The sequence below is a fragment of the Anomaloglossus baeobatrachus genome, chromosome 3 (genome assembly GCF_048569485.1).
Source record: "Anomaloglossus baeobatrachus isolate aAnoBae1 chromosome 3, aAnoBae1.hap1, whole genome shotgun sequence".
Taxonomy (NCBI): domain Eukaryota; kingdom Metazoa; phylum Chordata; class Amphibia; order Anura; family Aromobatidae; genus Anomaloglossus; species Anomaloglossus baeobatrachus.
The window spans coordinates 376,717,540-376,736,931 of NC_134355.1; the positions used below are offsets into that span (position 1 = coordinate 376,717,540).

Sequence of the window (19,392 nt, forward strand, 5' to 3'; positions counted from 1 at the left end):
CACCTCCATTACCCCAATAATCCCCCACCTCACCTTCATCCTCACATACACCTCAATGTGCTTTTATTTTAGACCTCTCTATCAACTCTGGTAGATCTTGAGTGCTCATCCAAAGTGATAGAAACCTCCTTTATTTTTATAAAAAAAATAAATAAAAATACTTTTTAGAGGCTTAAGACATACTGTGTCCTTAGAATTGGCCATCAGTATTGGATTGCTGGCGTCTGACACCTAGTACCACCACTGATCAACTGCTATTAGCGCTAGTGGTGGCCGGATGTAAACAGTGAAAAGTGCAGAATATCACAGCTCCATTCAGTGTGTAGTGTCTATTTCCAGGTACTACAGCTCCTCTCCTATTCACTTACATATGAATTGTACTGCAGTACTTAAAGGGTTAGTCCCATGTCCAATATATTATCCCAATATGTAGTACTTGTAATAATATTAATTTTAGCAAATACATCCAATTAAAAATGTAGTATAGTTCTCCTGATATAGCCATGTCTCTTACCTCATGTGCAGGGCATTGCAGCTTTGGTATCCATGGTTACATCCACTCACTGACAGTTAGTTGCTCAAGGTTGTAACCATGGATACCTAAGCTGCAATGCCCTGCACATGAGGTAAGAGACATAGCATATTAGGAGAACTATGCTACATTTCTAATTGGAGGTGTTTGCTAATATTATTCTTATTATTAGACAGTTCATCACTAAAGTTATCCAGGAAAACCCCTTTAACGTATTCATCTTCTAGAACAACATTTTTATAATAATATTCATCTTGCTCTTTTTATCTATGAAGATGTGCTATTAAAACAAACCAAACAAATGAGTCAGATTCCTATAGATTTCCCTCTACTTGAAAAACAGTGTTTCAAGCAATAGATCTTCCAAATTTATCTCTCCAGAAATGGGTCTGAAAAAGAGTTCTGTAATAACTTGTGAGTCAATGGCTTTTAGATTGTCCAGAGCCTCCAGCATTCTCGTGAAGCGGACGTGACTCATGTTCTGCATCATTGAGGTGAACTCCATCAGCGTTTGTTGAGCTTCCAGTTGTAGGGTCTGAACATACTGGGGGAATCTCATACCTCTGATTCCTTGTGACAAAGAAAGAAAAAAGATGGCATTTATATTTCCAAGTACACAGGCTTACAGGTGTAGCAGTGATGAATTAGAAAAAGATGTGCCCTTTACACTATTTTCATGTAATTATTACTAATTATGTATTAACAACCTCTTTGACATACAGTAGCTCTTGCACTATAGCAATAAGGTGAAGCTGTGAAATGAAAGTGTTGTGATTAGCACTATGATCAGTACATTTGATAGGAACCTCCTATCGTAGACTAAATACAGTTTATGACTATGTCCTGGTTGAACTGAGATAATTTCAAAGCTCCTGGCTCTACCAGTCTCTTGAACTCAAGATAATTGTCCCAGTACCTGCACGTATCACAAACCAGCCATCGTAATTATTATAATCAAGCACTTGTTGCGGGTTTATTATCTTAAAGTCCTAATTAATTTTTGGACCTCAAATATGGTCGATATAACCTTTATTATATTATATTATATCTCAAGAGGTTTTTTCGACAATAAAATCAGTGAAACCCACAGTACATGAGAATGGGGTGTCGGATGAACAAGCACCAAGATCACATGAGAATGGGGTGTCGGATGAATAAGCACCCAGAGTACATGAGAATGGGGTGTCGGATGGACAAGTACCAAGATCACATGAGAATGGGGTGTCGGATGAACAAGCGCCTAGAGTACATGAAATGGGGTATTGGTTGAACAAGCATCCAGAGTACATGAGAATGGGGTGTCGGATGAGCAAGCATCCAGAGTACATGAGAATTGGGTGTCGGATGAACAAGCACCAAGATCACATGAGAATGGGGTGTCGGATGAATAAGCACCCAGAGTACATGAGAATGGGGTGTCGGATGGACAAGTACCAAGATCACATGAGAATGGGGTGTCGGATGAACAAGCGCCTAGAGTACATGAAATGGGGTATCGGATGAACAAGCATCCAGAGTACATGAGAAAGGGGTGTCGGATGAGCAAGCATCCAGAGTACATGAGAATGGGGTGTCGGATGGACAAGTACCAAGATCACATGAGAATGGGGTGTCGGATGAACAAGCGCCCAGAGTACATGAGAATAGGATGTCAGATGTACAAGCATCCAGAGTACATGAAATGGGGTGTCGGATGAACAAACACCCAGAGTACATGAGAAGGGGTGTCGTATGAACAAGCATCCAGAGTACATGAGAATTGGGTGTTGGATAAACAAGCACCCAGCGTACGTGAAATGGGGTATGGGTTGAACAAGCATCCAGAGTACATGAGAATGGGGTGTCGGATGAGCAAGCATCCAGAGTACATGAGAATGGGGTGTCGGATGGACAACTACCAAGATCACATGAGAATGGGGTGTCGGATGAACAAGCGCCCAGAGTACATGAAATGGGGTATCGGATGAACAAGCATCCAGAGTACATGAGAATGGGGTGTCGGATGAACAAGCTCCCAGAGTACATGAGAATGGGATGTCAGATGTACAAGCATCCAGAGTACATGAAATGGGGTGTCGGATGAACAAGCACCCAGAGTACATGAGAATGGGGTGTCGGATGAATAAACACCCAGAGTACATGAGAAGGGGTGTCGTATGAACAAGCATCCAGAGTACATGAGAAAGGGTGTCGGATGAACAAGCATCCAGAGTACATGAGAAGGGGTGTCGGATGAACAAGCATCCAGAGTACATGAGCAGGGGTGTCGGATGAACAAGCATCCAGAGTACATGAGAAGGGGTGTCGGATGAACAAGCATCCAGAGTACATGAGCAGGGGTGTCGGATGAACAAGCATTTAGCAGAAAGTTAATAGATGTGAATAGGCAATGAAGGTCTCAATACAAACCTTAGTGCCATCCTTTCTAGATATGGTACCTACTCGTAAATAGGGTAACCTTGGTCTTCAAATTACACTGGGAAATCCCTGACAATGGCCTAGCTGCTCGTCTCTGGTGTCAAACAACAAAAGATTCAATGGACAATTCAGAGGGAATAGGGACATGGGCAAAAACATAGAGCTGAGTATGTCAAAGGAGAAAACTAAGGGGCCCTTTGCACGCTGCGAGATCGCAAGCCGATGCTTGCGATGCCGAGCGTGATAGTCCCCGCCCCCGTCGCAGCAGCGATATCTTGTGATTGCTGGCGTAGCGAACATTATCGCTACGCCAGCTTCACATGCACTCACCTGCCCTGCGACGTCGCTCTGGCTGGCGACCCGCCTACTTCCTAAGGGGGGCGGGTCATGCAGCGTCACAGCGACGTCACACGGCAGGCGGCCAATAGGAGCGGAGGGGCGGAGATGAGCGGGAAGTAAACATCCTGCCCACCTCCTTCCTTCCGCATTGCAGCCGGGACGCAGGTAGGAGATGTTCCTCGCTCCAGAGGCTTCACACACAGCGATGTGTGCTGCCTGCGGGAAGGAGGAACAACATCGTTCCGTCGCTGCACCGGCATAATGGAAATGTCGGACCCTACACCGATGATACGATAATGACGTTTTTGCGCTCGTTAATCGTCTCATCAAGGATTTGCACACTACGATGTCGACTGTGACGCAGGAAGTGCGTCACTTTCAATTTGACCCCACCAACATCGCACCTGCGATGTCGTAGTGTGCACAGCCCGCCTAAGACTAAGGGCAGATAAATTGCCTGTAAAAAGGGATGATCATCATTCGTTCGTAAGTTCCCTTCTCCTCCTCATAGAAGCAGACTCTTACTGGCCCACAGGTGAACAGGGGAATCCCCGCTGGGCTCCTTTGCTGGATTGAGCCACTAGCCTCCCAATATGATCAGTATTTAACCCCATTACATTATTCACTATGTACAGAAAAAAGCAACATCTCATCATTCACTCAACAATCTAACCACTGCATTATTACATAGATAAATGTGTGAATGAGGCTAGCTGAACAGTGGGCCCATAGAATCAGTGTTAAAGGTGGGCCCTTGGCAGCTCAGTCTAACATTGCATACAAGTATGGCCAATTAAATATTTACATTGTGAAGTGATTGTCAATTATTGTTCTTACGGATGATTTTTTTTTTCAGTGAATAAAAACGGAATCAATCTAAAAAGCAAATAGGACGAGGCTTGACGGTAGCATTTTCTCCATCCGTTATAAATTTGACCTCATACGTACTTATACAGGAATATATGACAATGAGGACTTACCTGGGTTAAACAGCACCATGCCTTTAAGGTAGGCATATTCCTTTGTGCAAATGTCCAGGCTCCAGAGTTTATGCAGAAACCTCTGTAGTCTTTGTACTTCTTTGAAAGGCACCCCAGCATCCGATGTCAATGTGATATCAGGAGCATTAGACGACTGGTTAAGGAGAATCTTCTTCAATAGACTGGGCATAGAAAGTTCTTCCCATTCAAATTAACTCTTTCCTGTTGCCAATCCCAAAACAAAAAGGGGTGCCCAGCACTTCCTTACCAGCAGGATCTGGTCATCCTGGAGCAGCTGATAGAAGGAAGGTAGATTTCTAATAAAAGTCACTGTCTTCAACAGAACGTCTGAAGCCTTCTGGCAGATAACATCAGGATTTTTGAGTAACACTTTCCTATTTCCGTCACAGGGGCATCCTCGATTTTGGATTACATATGTGTTGCGTGAAGATTTGTCTTTGCGGGGCTGCCTGAATTAAGCATTTGGAAGAGAATACTGTTGACTGGATCTCGTGTACACTGACAAGTTCCTGGTCTTTCCGGCCTACAAGCCATTGCTGTGTTGTAGGCACCTAAACTACTTAGGCTGACGTGAAGGATGTCAGAGAAGCAAGTCTATCTACTATGTCGCCAGTCAGTCAATGTGATCTTTTATATACTCAGCAGTAATGTGACCATGTGGTGTGTCATTGTGGCCTTGAACTTTATTCTTACTAGAGTGTTTTCATTCACAATCATTCAAGGTGTGGCTATAAGTCGCCCTATCTGAGAGAGCTAAAATTATCTGAATGAGGAGACTGGTCACGGATAGGAACGGAACAATAAGAAAATACCTTGTTTACAGACTTATGGCAGTCTGATATGGTGGAAAGCTGTGCCCATGATATCAAGGACACCGAGGAGGCTGCCAGCACTAAGTGTATTCCTGTCATTCCCAGGCTGTCTAATCAGACCTTGAAAGAGCAATTTGTAGACCACAAAGTGCAGAACAGAGATCTCAATAATGCTTTCACCGTGTTATCCTAGCTTTATTGCACAATATTTCTAGATTTAGTTATTTAAAAGGAAAAAGATATTAAAGGATAATTCCCAAAAATAGGGGATACTTGTTGATCACTGGGGGTTCGACTTCTGAAACACCTGAGATCCCAAGATCAGGGGTCAGAAAACCCGAGAGAGGCTCTGCAGCGACAGCCGGAATGGAGAAATGGTGCTCACCTGCCTCAGTCTATGGGACTGACAAGTACCGCACTCTATTTTGTTAGTACAATAGACAATGAATAGAGCAACTGCTGAGCAATTCAGGATCAGGATCTAAATGCTGATCTTGAGATGTAGGCCTTAAGGGGGCTTTACCACGGTAGCGATATCGCTAGCAATTTCTAGCGATATCGAGCATGTAAGTACCACACCCCGTCGCGCATGCGATTATTTGTGATCGCTGCCGTAGCGAACATTATCGCTAACGGCAGCGACACACGTACTTGCCTGGTCGGCGGCGGCGCTGTGACTGCCAAACAATCCCTCCTTCAAGGGGGAGGGATGTTCAGCATCACAGCGACGTCACCGCAACGTCACTAAGCGGCCGGCCCAATCAAAGCGGAGGGGCGGAGATGAGCAGGATGTAACATCCCGCCCACCTCCTTCCTTCCGCATTGGGGCCAGCGGCAGGTAAGGAGACGGTCCTTCGCTCCTGCGGTGTCACTGTGCTGCCGCATGAGCGATGAACAACATGGATAAACAACCCTTACTGATTTTTGAGTTTGGGACGACCTCTCCATGGTGAACGATTTTCACCATTTTTGAGGTTGCTTAAGGTCGCTGGTCAGTGTCACACGCTGCGATATCGTTAATGACGCCAGATGTGCGTCACTAACAACGTGACCCCGACGATAAAACATTAACGATATCGTAGCGTGTAAAGCCCCCTTTAGTCTTCAGATCCCTGCTGGGTCCCAGCAGTTGGACCCCAACAATCAGCATAGTATTTTCCTGCTCTATGGATAAGGGATCACAAGATCTTTGCAGAAAAACTGTAATATTTTTAACAATGAGTCTGTATTATTACTGTAACTTCTACAATGCTGGGCCTTGTTCCTCCAATGTCTGTACATCAACGTTGCCAACCACCTGTAAATTTACAGACTGTCTACAAAAATGCAAAAATTAGGTTTGGTTTGGGGTTTTTTCTGTCGTCTGTAGTGTCTGGCAAAAAAAAACACTGTCCGTGTTCTTAAAAAAAAAATTCTGCAGTTTGTACAGCGTATGTGCCAAAAGTGTTAATATGCAAAGTACAAACAGGAGCTGAATTGAGAAGGAAGGATTATGAGAGGGGAGCTTCCATTTTCTGCCAATCCCTGCTAAGCACAGGTTTCTTTTCCATGCTGCCCTCTCACCCCATCCATTCTCAGCTGTAGGCTTGGCCTGCAAGTCTGACAGAAGCAGAAGCAATGGAGTTAAGGCAAGATGAGTATGAGTAATCCTTTCCCGTATGAGAGAAGGAGCGGCAGTGGAGCAGCTGTATGACACTGGGAGGATGGACCATTTGCAGCCCTGAGTTTTTAACCTACTGCTGTTTACAATGAAACACACCCTGATTAATAGTACAGCCAGCTGAACCTGGAGCTGACAGTATATATGTGTATGGAAGGTTTGATAGACTTGGTTGTCTTTTGGCATGTTACAGTTTGCAAATAGCTTTCAGGTAGACAAGGAAAGATTTATGTTCTTTTTATAGAAATTAATCAGGGTCAGTGTGACGCCCTGGACCCCCAGGGGTCACAGTACACTAACAACACACACACACCCCCTCCCCTGGGTAGGTGACACCAGTCAATCAAACCCTTGTTGCCACCTTCCAGGCTTGATGTCCACACCAGGTGGGGCGGAGCCAGGTTGTTGACCCCACCCACCGAGGAGTTCACAGGCCTGGAGGCAGGAAAAGACGAGGGAGAGTTTGTGGTAGTGAAAGGGAGAGGAGTGAAAACTGTTGGTGTCTGGGTTGGAGCCCAGGCACGTTCAGCAAGGTCGGCAGACGGTGGTGGCCGTCTGCAGGAGTTGGTGTAGGTCAGCAGAACCGTAGGACCGGGGTCGGGCGGTGGCCCGCCGGTACCGAACCGGGGAGCAGATTGAAGCCAACCACCAAGGCAGGGTACTCAGACCCCGACCAGACTAGGAGCCCCCGAAAAGGTCAAATTATCTGATTGCGGTCTGGACCTCAGGGGTTCATTCATCCACCTAAGTCCCGTCAGAAGGCAACAGCCCAACCCTTCCGGATAAGTGCCACCGCCAAGGGCCAGAGATCCAAGGGCCAGCGCCTGCGGGCAAACGGGCTCTCCCGACACGTACACGCCGGGGAGCGGACTACCCGTGGGAAGCCATAGGGAGTCAAATACACTTACACAGGTGCAGGAAAACGACAGCCGTCATCAACCCGTCCGGGGAGAGTGAGAACACCGCAGCCGGCTGTGGGCCCTGTCCATCCAGCCGTTTGGTTTACCAGAGACTCTGTCCTTCTGTGTCTGAGTGAGTACAACAGTGCCATCCGGCACCGCGCTGCACCGCAACGTTGCACCCGCGCCCCACGCTTGCCTCCCCACCTCGGCACCTATACCTCCTCCCTACTCCCCAACTGGGGCCCCGGGACCAACAGCCCCTACCCACGGAGGGGGTCAACACCTTAGCTGCTCTCCGCCATCGCTCCCGGGATCCCCTGTCACTAGCAGCTTTGGTGCCCACCATCACCACAACCCGTGGGTGGCGTCACGACCGACATCCCAAAACATCCACCAAAAAATCACCTTTTCACTCGTGGCCGAGGAGGCGCTGCTCGAGCCCCGGGTCCGGCCCCGTGCTCGAGCTACTGAGGAGCAGAAGCACCGGACCCGAGCGCCAGCGATCCCAGACGAGCGGCATTCCCACCCCTCCGCCCGCGACAACTGTCTGATCCAGCGGGATAACGGAGAATCCTTGGTGGTCTCCAGGTTCTTGGTGAGCCCCTTGAGCAGGATTACGTGAGGGTCTGTCGGTAATAGCACTGATTTCAACTGATGTGCATCCTCGGACACACATTCAGTGGAAATGCATTGTGGTACAATAGTTGAAATGGCTGCTGGCCTATCAGAGGTCGGTAGCTGGTATCAGCATGCTTGTCGCGACGGCATATGATGCCACTACCATGCACTGGCTGCAAGCAGCACCAATATGGAGCAGCAAGTGAATGCCGCTCACCTTTGGAGTGTGAGCTACTAAGAATCTTTTTTATTAATTTACTGTGTTCCAGAAGACTGGCAGGATGGGGGACATCAGGTCCAGAATGGGGGATATAAGGTCCCAGGATGTGGGGACATAGAGGCTCAGGATGGCAATATAGGAGCCTAAAGGTGGTGTTACACGCTACAATTTATCTGAGGATATGTCGTTGGGGTCACGGATTCTGTGACCCACATCCGGCATCGTTAGCAACGTTGTTGCGTGTGACATCTATGTGCGACTCCGAACGATCGCAAATGGGTTGAAAATCGTTGATCGCTAATACGTCATTCAGTTTCAAAATATTGGTCATCGTTTGGAATGCAGCAGACTTGCTACGTTTTACACCCTGCCAACGTCGAACAATATCCACACGACCGCCTTGGTCAAATAATATATCGCTGATCACTGGTTGCGTTGTTGGTGAGATGTGTACAGGTGACCGCTAATAAACGACCTATGTGTGATCTCGGCAAATCGTTACTGAGAACGTCAGATAAATCGTAGCGTGTAAAACGGCCTTAAGACGAAGGACATTGGCTCCCAGAAATGGGGAACATTACTAAATAAAAGAGCCCAGGATGGGGGGACAAAGGAGCCCAGGATGGGGGACATTATTAAATAAAGGGGTCAGAATGTGGACATAATTAAAGGGGCCAAGGATGGTAACATTATTAAATAAAGGGGCCGGTATTGGGACATTAAGAAATAAACAGGCCAGGATTAAGGACCTTATTAAATAAAGGGGGCCAAAATTGGGGACATTATCTCAGGATGTGAGACATTTTTAAATAAAGGGACTAGAATAGGGACATTACTAAATAAAGGGCCTAGGATGTAGGGCAATATTGCAGGATCAGGGCCAGGGTGGGTGACATAATTACTGTATAAGGGCCACTCACTCACTGCATGCCAAGGATACCGTGAATGGTGAAATCATGACAAATATACACTATAGATCTGAGGTTACTGCAGTTCACAGCAGCCAGGTAACGCAGAAGGTAACCGTCAACCGCAGTCATGTCACAAGGTTACTGCAGTTCACTGCTACCGGCTCACGGCTACCCTCTGTGTGACCTGGTTGCTATGAACTATGGTATCCTCATGACGTCAATGCTTGGCACCACTTCCATCTCTCGCAGTGCACAACGTGAGACCTTTTAGAGCCTATGGGGCTCGTTTTCTGAATGCTCTCGATATGCTGGGTGACTGAGTCAGGGAACAACATGGGACCTCAATGAGGATTACATTGTAGCTGGGTGGGAGTTGTTTCGGGAAGAAATTGTTGAACGAGAGACTGTGTCCTGTGTTTATTTTTTTAATTTCTCTTTTTATGTTTTTTCAGTTTCGCTTTTGTGGACTACTTCAGCTTCGTTGGATTACGTCAGAACTTCATGGCTTCATTTTTTCTACCAAATTGGTGAATGAGCGCTACAGTTTGGGGGTGTTTTTTTAAGTAAAATATTTTTGTGTGTGTTTTTTTTCTCTTTACATCTGCTGGGTTAGAAATAGGGATGTCTGATAGATGCCTCTCTATAACTAACCCAAGGGCTTGATGCCAGCTATCAATTCACAGCTGACATCAACCCCACAAACCATTATCCCAATTACCACCGCACCAGGGCAATTGGGAAGAACCAGATAGAGTCAGAATTGGCGCATCTAACAGATGCATCACTACTTAGGTGGCTACGGGCTCCTATTTTTAGACTGGGAAGGATGAAATAATCATGGGCCTTTCCACCCTACTAGTACCAGCCCCTTTTTGTCTGCTGTACTTTGGCTGGTTATGAAAGGGGGGACTCCACAACGTTTTTTTACATTATTTATTTAAATAATTTGAAAAAAAAAACAGCAGGGGTCCCCTCTATTTTTCAGAACCAGTAGATAGCTAAGGGTTGCAGCCTGCAGCTGCTGCTTTAACTTTGCTGGTTATCAAAATTAGGGGAAACCCCACATCATTTTTTTCCCCTTTAATTTATTTATTTGGCTAAATAGCTTGTACAGCTATCTATCATATGTCTGTCTATAATTTATCTAGCTTTGCCCAGCTTTTACGATAAAAAACATTTATTCAGTACCATGAGGTTTTTTTGGCAATACACCGTCTCACGTGTGTCACACAGATGTCATACGGATGCCACACAGATGGCACATGGATAGCACACGGATGGTCACACAGATGGATAAAATAGACTGTGCAACACGTGCGTTTTTCCAACGGACGTGTGAAAGGGGCCTAACAGCATAGTATGTGAAGTCCTTCCCCAGCTTCTGCTCTCCTGTGCACTTCATCTGCAAATCTGGGGGAGCCAAATCCCTCTTGTGATAACATTTCGTCATTATCACCTGCTCTTTATTACATTGTAAGGGCAGGTTAGGTGCCTGCGAGCTGACAACAACTTCCCACCCTCTACAAATTAGAAATGCAGGGTCTGCTGTGAGTACAAATGTGTTCCTTTGGCAGGACTGCTGGAACTTGCTGCTTCTACTTGTCGGCACTACCTGAATTTACTACACATCAATGACTCTCCCCTACTGTCAGTGACCTGATGTGGAGAAGACAGCTGTGTACATCTGTACAGTCCTGCACCCAGAGCCTTAAGTGGTACAGACATACACTACATGGCTGCACTGAAAATCAGAGCGAAGAACCAACATACACAACGCACATGGACAGGAGAGGGGAAAGAATAAGCAAATTGATGCAATTAAAGGGTTATTCCCAAAATAGCAAGTTATTTCTTATTTAAAGGATATGGAATACTGAATATCTGACTGTTGGCCCACAGGAATTCCAGTAACAGGTTTTGCAGCTACCTCCACTCAATTCATTTTCTCTAGGCTAAAGGCCCCGTCACACACAACGAGATCGCTAACGAGATTGTTGCTGAGTCACAGTTTCTGTGACGCAGCAACGATCTCGCCAGCGATCTCGTTATGTGTGACACCTACCAGCGATAAGGCCCCTGCTGTGAGATCTCTAGTCGTTGCAGAATGCTCCAGACCATTTTCTTCAAAGGCGATGTCCTGCTGGGCAAGACGCATCGCTGTGTTTGACACTATGTGACAGGGTCCCAATGACCGCCGAGATCGTTATACAGGTCGCTACTGCGTTGTTGGTAAGGTCTGACTGTGTGACATCTCACCAGCGACCTCCCAGCGACTTACCAGCGATCCTTGTTAGGTCGTATCGTTGTCAGGATCGCTGGTAAGTCGTTGTGTGTGACTGGGCTTTAAGACTGCTCAAAATAGCCAATAATGGTTCACCTCTAGTTCTGGCAGACACTTAAGGGTGCTTTACACGCTATCATCAGCTCTTTCACCGGGCAGCACGGTGACTCAGTGGTTAGCACTGCAGTCTTGCAGCGCTGGGGTCCTGGGTTCAATTCCCACCAAGGACACTATCTGCAAGGAGTTTGTATGTTCTCCCCGTGTTTGCGTGGGTTTCCTCCGGGTACTCCGGTTTCCTCCCACACTCCAAAAACATACAGATAGGGACTTTAGATTGTGAGCCCCAATGGGGACAGTGTTCCTGATGTATGTAAAGCGTTGCGGAATATGTTAGCGCTATATAAAAATAAAGATTTGAATTGATTTGATCTTTTGATTTCCACTTGATTACTAGGGTCTGTGTTTCTTGCATTTAGTTAACCTCTAGATCACATTATGAGCTAGCATTGAATGTGAACTGTCAGGAGACTTGTCTTATCACTGTTTCCCATTGTCACACTACTTAATTATCCTGAGGCTGTAAACAGCTTAATGGCATTCAGATGATTAAGGGGTGCTTCACACACAGCGAGCTCGCTGCCGAGATCGCTGCTGAGTCACGCTTTTTGTGACGCAGCAGTGACCTCATTAGCGATCTCGCTGTGTGTGACACTGAGCAGCGATCTGGCCCCTGCTGCGAGATCGCTGCTCGTTACACACAGCCCTGGTTCGTTTTCTTCAAAGCCGCTCTCCTGCTGTGACACACAGATCGCTGTGTGTGACAGCAAGAGAGCGACAAATGAAGCGAGCAGGGAGCAGGAGCCGGCGTCTGACAGCTGAGGTAAGCTGTATCCAAGATAAACATCGGGTAACCAAGGTGGTTACCCGATATTTACCTTAGTTACCAGCCTCTGCAGCTCTCACGCTGCCTGTGCTGCCGGCTCCGGCTCTCTGCACATGTAGCTGCTGTACACATCGGGTTAATTAACCCGATGTGTACAGCAGCTAGGAGAGCAAGGAGCCAGCGCTAAGCAGTGTGCGAGGCTCCCTGCTCTCTGCACATGTAGCTGCATTACACATCGGGTTAATTAACCCGATGTGTGCTGTAGCTAGGAGAGCAAGGAGCCAGCGCTCAGTGTGCGCGGCTCCCTGCTCACACTGGTAACTAATGTAAACATCGGGTAACCATACCCGATGTTTACCTTAGTTACCAGTCTCCGCAGCTTCCAGACGGCGGCTCCGTGCAAGCGCAGCGTCGCTTGCACGTCGCTGCTGGCTGGGGGCTGTTCACTGGTCGCTGGTGAGATCTGCCTGTTTGACAGCTCACCAGCGACCATGTAGCGATGCAGCAGCGATCCTGACCAGGTCAGATCGCTGGTCGGATCGCTGCTGCATCGCTAAGTGTGAAGGTACCCTTAGAGGTTTTTACATTTCCTTTCAACTCAAGGTTTATAGGTTTATTACTAACCATGTTACCATGAACCTTGTGATTTACTTAGTGTTCCTTTTGTAACATGTGAATATAAGCAGGGCTAGGACGGGGGGGGGGGGGGGGGGCCAAGTATGGTAGTCACCCGCCGAGGGCGCTACTCTTTGCCTCCCTTAAGGGGGCTCAGTTTAAAAAAAAAAGACTGACGTACTCCGATGCTTGTGACCACCCAACACCTTCCTCCAGCCGCAGACATTCAGCACACTGACTTCCACAGCGCAGGCACACAGGTGTCACGGGGATCGGATAACTGGACAGGGACACCTAGGCTGAGCAGTCAGACTGGGGACTCTGCGCTGTCCCTTAGCTCAGAGGTACGCTTGATGGTAGCGAGGTCTGAGTCGCCAGTGTGACCCTAACTCCTGTCCAAACCTTGGTGTAACTCTCCTCTCCCTCCTCCACCCAAGGGGTGAGTCTGGACCGTAGTCACCAAACCCACAACTAAACACGGACAGAGGAGAACCCAAAACTCGTCCACACGGCAATCAAAAATAAAGCAGCGACAAAGCATGCACAGGGGAAAATAACATAAAATGGAGGAAGTAAACTGACAACCGGAAAACTTCCACAACGCACACTAAGCACATTACAGATCACCAAAATTGGATCACCACAATAAGACCAGAATCGCTGCACAAGCTGGAGCTATTATCGGCACTAAGTAGCAGGATCCAAAAGACTGCTGTGATTGGTAATTAGTAACCTGAGCTCCTACCAGAGTTTCCCAGGTCAGCAGGGATTAATTGCTGCAGGACTGGGAAACAGTGCACAGGAAACAGCCAACATCCAGCTCTGACTGATCAACTAGGAGACAGCAGGTTGCTTGTCAGGCTCTGCAGTGTGAACAGAGCTTGACACCGCTGCGACACCTAATGAGTCTGGAACTGAACATTGCATGACAACAGATGAGCACTGTCAGGGAGTCACTAATACCACTGGCTACTGTCACGCTCCCCGGTTCCCGACAGCGCGCTCCGCTCACCACTCCCGCTCCCGGTCCTCCTGCCCCCTCTCCCTCGCCAGTATCCTCCAGGTGTTCCCGCTCCAGGTGCCCCTCTGCATCGCAGGACACTCTGCCCGGCACTCCTGCTTCCTCGGCGCCGCTTCCTTCCCTGGTCTCAGACACTCAGGCCTCGCGCATGCGCGTTAGGGCGCACGCGCGGTCATTCACCCTTTCTTAAAGGGCCAGCGTCTAGAAACAGGATATTGGCTTGAAGGTACAGGGTATAAGAGGATTCTTCTTCCAGGTGGGTGGGGCCGGTTCTACGTGTTTAGTAAGCTAGGAGTTCAGGTCCCCCTTTGCATTGTCCTGTATTAACCCTTGTCTGTCTCGCAGAGCCGTCCAGCCACGCCATCTGGTCCTAACCATGACTGCTGCGTAATTCCTGTCGGAGGGTTGTCGGCTGAGGACTCCACCATCTTCTTCAGTCCGGACCCGGCTCCGATCCCCAACGCCACGTGGTGACCTCCGTCCTCTTGTCCAGCTGGATCCGGTTCCACCTGTCATCTCCACCCGGCACTAGAACCAGAGCCTTGTTGTTGGGACTACCATCTGGACCCTTGTGACCAGGGACATCTTCCTTCCTCCTTCCGGAACGGACTGTGCCCACACAGCTAGTGCTTCGGCTACCGTGCATCAAGGCCCTCTGACGGGGTGACCGGACAGTCCCTGTATAGGGGTTAGCTCCGGGTTGCTCCGCTGGAGGAGTCCGGTGCATGGCCCAGCGTTTCCACCACCAGGACCTTACAACCACCTGCACCTGGCATTCACTCCCCATACTGAATTGTATTTGCATATTTAAAACGCAAATGTAATTGATGTGAGTGCCATGACATGAACAAAGGAGTTGTAGTTATCTCACTGCTCAGCTCATAACTCCAGCAAGATGCAGGCTTATCCCCCATTTCCTTGAGATGGCTGGATTGTCATTGTAAATAAGCACTCGTACCTTGCCCCCCCCCCATCTCATTGTAGATTGTAAGCTCTCACGAGTAGGGTTGCCTTTTTTCCCTTTAAATATTGTATCTTCTATAACTGTTACTTGTTTGTATAGGATCCTCCTGAATTGTAAAGCGCTGCAGAATATGTTGGCGCTATAGAAATAAATATTATTATTATTACTTCTGGACTGTGCTATGTTGAACGACAACGCAGGGGACGTTGGGTGGCACAATGCAGTGATAGCCACAGCCCACTGTTTCATCAGGTTGAAGAAGAGACAGCACCGCAGTGGATAAGGAGTCTGGATTACGTGTGTATAAGCTCTTTTTTATTTTTCTTATATTATTTGGTCACAAAATGGGGACTGGGGAACATCACTTATTTGGCTGTGGCAATCATATAAGATCAGCACTCACATTTTTTATCTTCTGTCAGAATTTCTTTCCATTTTATCAAATTCAGCTGTCACAAATCCAGTATGACGCGTTTTGGCTTGTACGCTCAAGCCTTTCTCAAACAGTATCATATTGTATTTGTGACCGCTGAGTTTGAGAAAGTGAAAATAAAGTCTGACAGAAGATAAAGATTGTGAGTGCCGATATTAGATTGTTGCAAATTGGGGTTGCCACCCTTGGATTCGAGTACCGTTACATTCAAAGGAAGTGCCCGCCTGGATCTTTTGTTTCAGCATAATTGACTATGGGGGATGTCACATTATATGATCTGTTGTGGGGGACATAAAATTATATGAGGGGCTGTAGGGGATATCACAATATATGAGAAGCTGTGGATGACATCACATTACATGGGAGACTGTGGGGGACAGCACATTATGTAAGGGGAATTGGAGGGACAAAACAATATATGAAAAGCTGTGGGAGACATCACATTATATGAGATGATATGGGGGGCATCTTATGATGTGAGGTGCAGGAAGTCGGGGACATGACATTATACACTGTGTGCAGAATTATTAGGCAAATGAGTATTTTGATCACATGATGCTTTTATACATGTTGTCCTACTCCAAGCTGTATATGCTTGAGAGCCAACTACTAATCCAGTGATGTGCATCTCTGTAATGAGGAGGGGTGTGGTGTAATGACATCAACACCCTATATAAGATGTGCTTAATTATTAGGCAACTTCTTGTCCTTTGGCAAAATGGGTCAGAAGGGAGATTTGATGGGTTCTGAAAAGTCCAACATTGTGAGATGTCTTGCAGAGGGATGCAGCAGTCTTGAAATTGCCAAACTTTTGAAGCGTGATCACCGAACAATCAAGCGTTTCATGGCAAATAGCCAACAGGGTCACAAGAAGCGTGTTGGGCAAAAAAGGTGCAAAATAACTGCCCATGAATTGAGGAAAATCAAGCGTGAAGCTGCCAAGATGCCATTTACTATCAGTTTGACCATATTTCAGAGCTGCAACATTACTGGAGTATCAAAAAGCACAAGGTGTGCCACACTCAGGGATATGGCCAAGGTAAAGAAGGCTGAAAAAGGACCACCTTTAAACAAGAAACATAAGATAAAACGTCAAGACTGGGCCAAGAAATATCTTAAGACTGATTTTTCAAAGGTTTTATGGACTGATGAAATGAGAGTGACTCTTGATGGGCTAGATGGATGGGCCAGAGGCTGGATCACTGAAGGGCAGAGAGCTCCACTCCGACTCAGACGCCAGCAAGGTGGAGGTGGGGTACTGATATGGGCTGGTATCATCAAAGATGAACTTGTGGGACCTTTTCGGGTTGAGGATGGAGTGAAGCTCAACACCCAGACCTACTGCCAGTTTATGGAAGACAACTTCTTCAAGCAGTGGTACAGGAAGAAGTCGGTATCGTTCAAGAAAAACATGATTTTTATGCAGGACAATGCTCCATCACATGCATCCAACTACTCCACGGCGTCTCTGGCGAGTAAAGGTCTAAAAGATGAAAAAATAAGGACATGCCCCCTTGTTCACCTGATCTAAACCCCATAGAGAACCTGTGGTCCCTCATAAAATGTAAGATCTACAGGGAAGGAAAACAGTACACCTCTCGAAACAGTGTCTGGAAAGCTGTGGTGGCTGCTGCATGCAATGTTGATCGTAAACAGATCAAGTAACTGCCAGAATCTATGGATGGTAGGCTGTTGAGTGTCATCATAAAGAAAGGTGGCTATATTGGTCACTAATTTTTTTGGGTTTTGTTTTTGCATGTCAGAAATTTTTATTTCTAAATTTTGTGCAGTTATATTGGTTTACCTGGTAAAAATAAACAAGTGAGATGAAAATATATTTGGTTTTTATTAAGTTGCCTAATAATTCTGCACAGTAATAATTACCTGCACAAACAGATATCCTCCTAAGATAGCAAAATCTAAAAAAAAAACCACTCCAACTTCCAAAAATATTAAGCTTTGATATTTATGCATCTTTTGGGATGATTGAGAACATAGTTGTTGATCAATAATAAAAAAAATCCTCTAAAATACAACTTGCCTAATAATTCTGCACACAGTGTATGAGGCGCTGTGGGGGACATCACAGTATGTGAGGGCCTGTGGGGACAGCACATTATATGGGTGTTGCGGAGTTATCCTTTTATATGGGGGCTGTGAGGGACATTATACTTGAACTGTATGGTTATTATGTTATATTTGGGCTGTTGGGATGTCAGGTAGCATAGGGAGCTATGGAGAACATTATTCTGGGGGCTGTGGGGGATATTATACTGGAGATTGTGCAGGACATTATACTTAAAGCTGTGGGGAAATTATACTGTAAAGGGGGCTGTGGGGACATCATACCATATAGTTGCTGTGGTGAACATTATACTGGAGTCTGTGATGACCATACAATATATGGGACTGTGAGGAACATTATACTGGGGGGCTGTGGTGCCCATACTGTATAGGGGGCTGTAGGTGACATTTTACTGGGGGTTGTAGTGACCATACTGTGTATGGTGCTTTGGTGGACATTATACAGGGGGCTTTGGAGACCATACTGGATAGGGTGCTGTGGTGGATTTCAAACTGTGTGGGGTGATGTGGGGAATATTATACTGTATTTTATGGGCTATTGGAGCCATTATACTATATTAGGGTCTTAGGGGCCATCATGCTGTACATGGAGGCTGTGGTGGATATTATAATGTATATGGGGTGCTGTACAGTGCCTTGCGAAAGTATTCGTCCCCCTTGAAGTTTTCAACCTTTTCCCACATTTCAGGCTTCAAACGTAAAGATAAAAAAAAAATAATTTTATGGTGAAGAATCAACAACAAGTGGGACACAATTTTGAAGTTGAACAAAATTTATTGCTTATTTTAAACTTTTGTAAGAAATAATAAACTGAAAATTGGGGCGTGCAATATTATTCGTCCCCTTCACTTTCAGGGCAGCAAACTCACTCCAGAAATTCATTGAGGATCTCTGAATGATCCAATGTTGTCCTAAATGACTGATGATGATAAATATAAGCCACCTGTGTGTAATCTAGTCTCCGTATAAATGCACCAGCTCTGTGATAGTCTCAGTATTCTGTTTAAAGCACAAAGAGCATCATGAAGACCAAGGAACTCAACAGGCAGGTCCGTGATACTGTTGTGCAGAAGTTTAAAGCCAGAATTGGTTACAAAAAGATTTCCAAAACCTTAAACATCCCAAAGAGCACTGTGCAAGCGATCATATTGAAATGGAGGGAGTATCATACCACTGCAAATCTATCAAGACCCGGCCGTCCATCAAAAATGTTATCTCAAATAAGAAGACTGATCAGAGATTCAGCCAAGAGGCCCATGATCACTCTGGATGAACTGAAGAGATCTACAGCTGAGGTGGGAGAGTCTGTCCATAGGACAACAATCAGTCGTACACTGCACAAATCTGGCCTTTATGGAAGAGTGGCAAGAAGAAAGCCATTTCTCAAAGATATCCATAAAAAGTGTCGTTTAAAGTTTAACACAAGCCACCTGGGAGACACACCAAACATGTGGAAGAAGGTGCTCTGGTCAGATGAAACCAAAATCGGACTATTTGGGCACAATGCCAAACGATATGTTTGGCGTAAAAGCAACACAGCTCATCACCCTGAACACACCATCCCCCCTGCTAAACATGGTGGTGGCAGCATCATGGTTTGAGCCTGCTTTTCTTCAGCAGGGACAGGGAAGATGGTTAAAATTGATGGGAAGATGGATGGAGCCAAATACAGGACCATTCTTGAAGAAAACCAGTTG

At 46.4% G+C, this 19,392-nt stretch overlaps 1 pseudogene; it reads right to left on the reverse strand.

Annotated features, from left to right (window-relative positions):
• Positions 1 to 658: 658 nt before the first annotated feature.
• Positions 659 to 19,392, reverse strand: part of LOC142297245 (uncharacterized) — a 160,076-nt pseudogene continuing 141,342 nt past the window's right edge.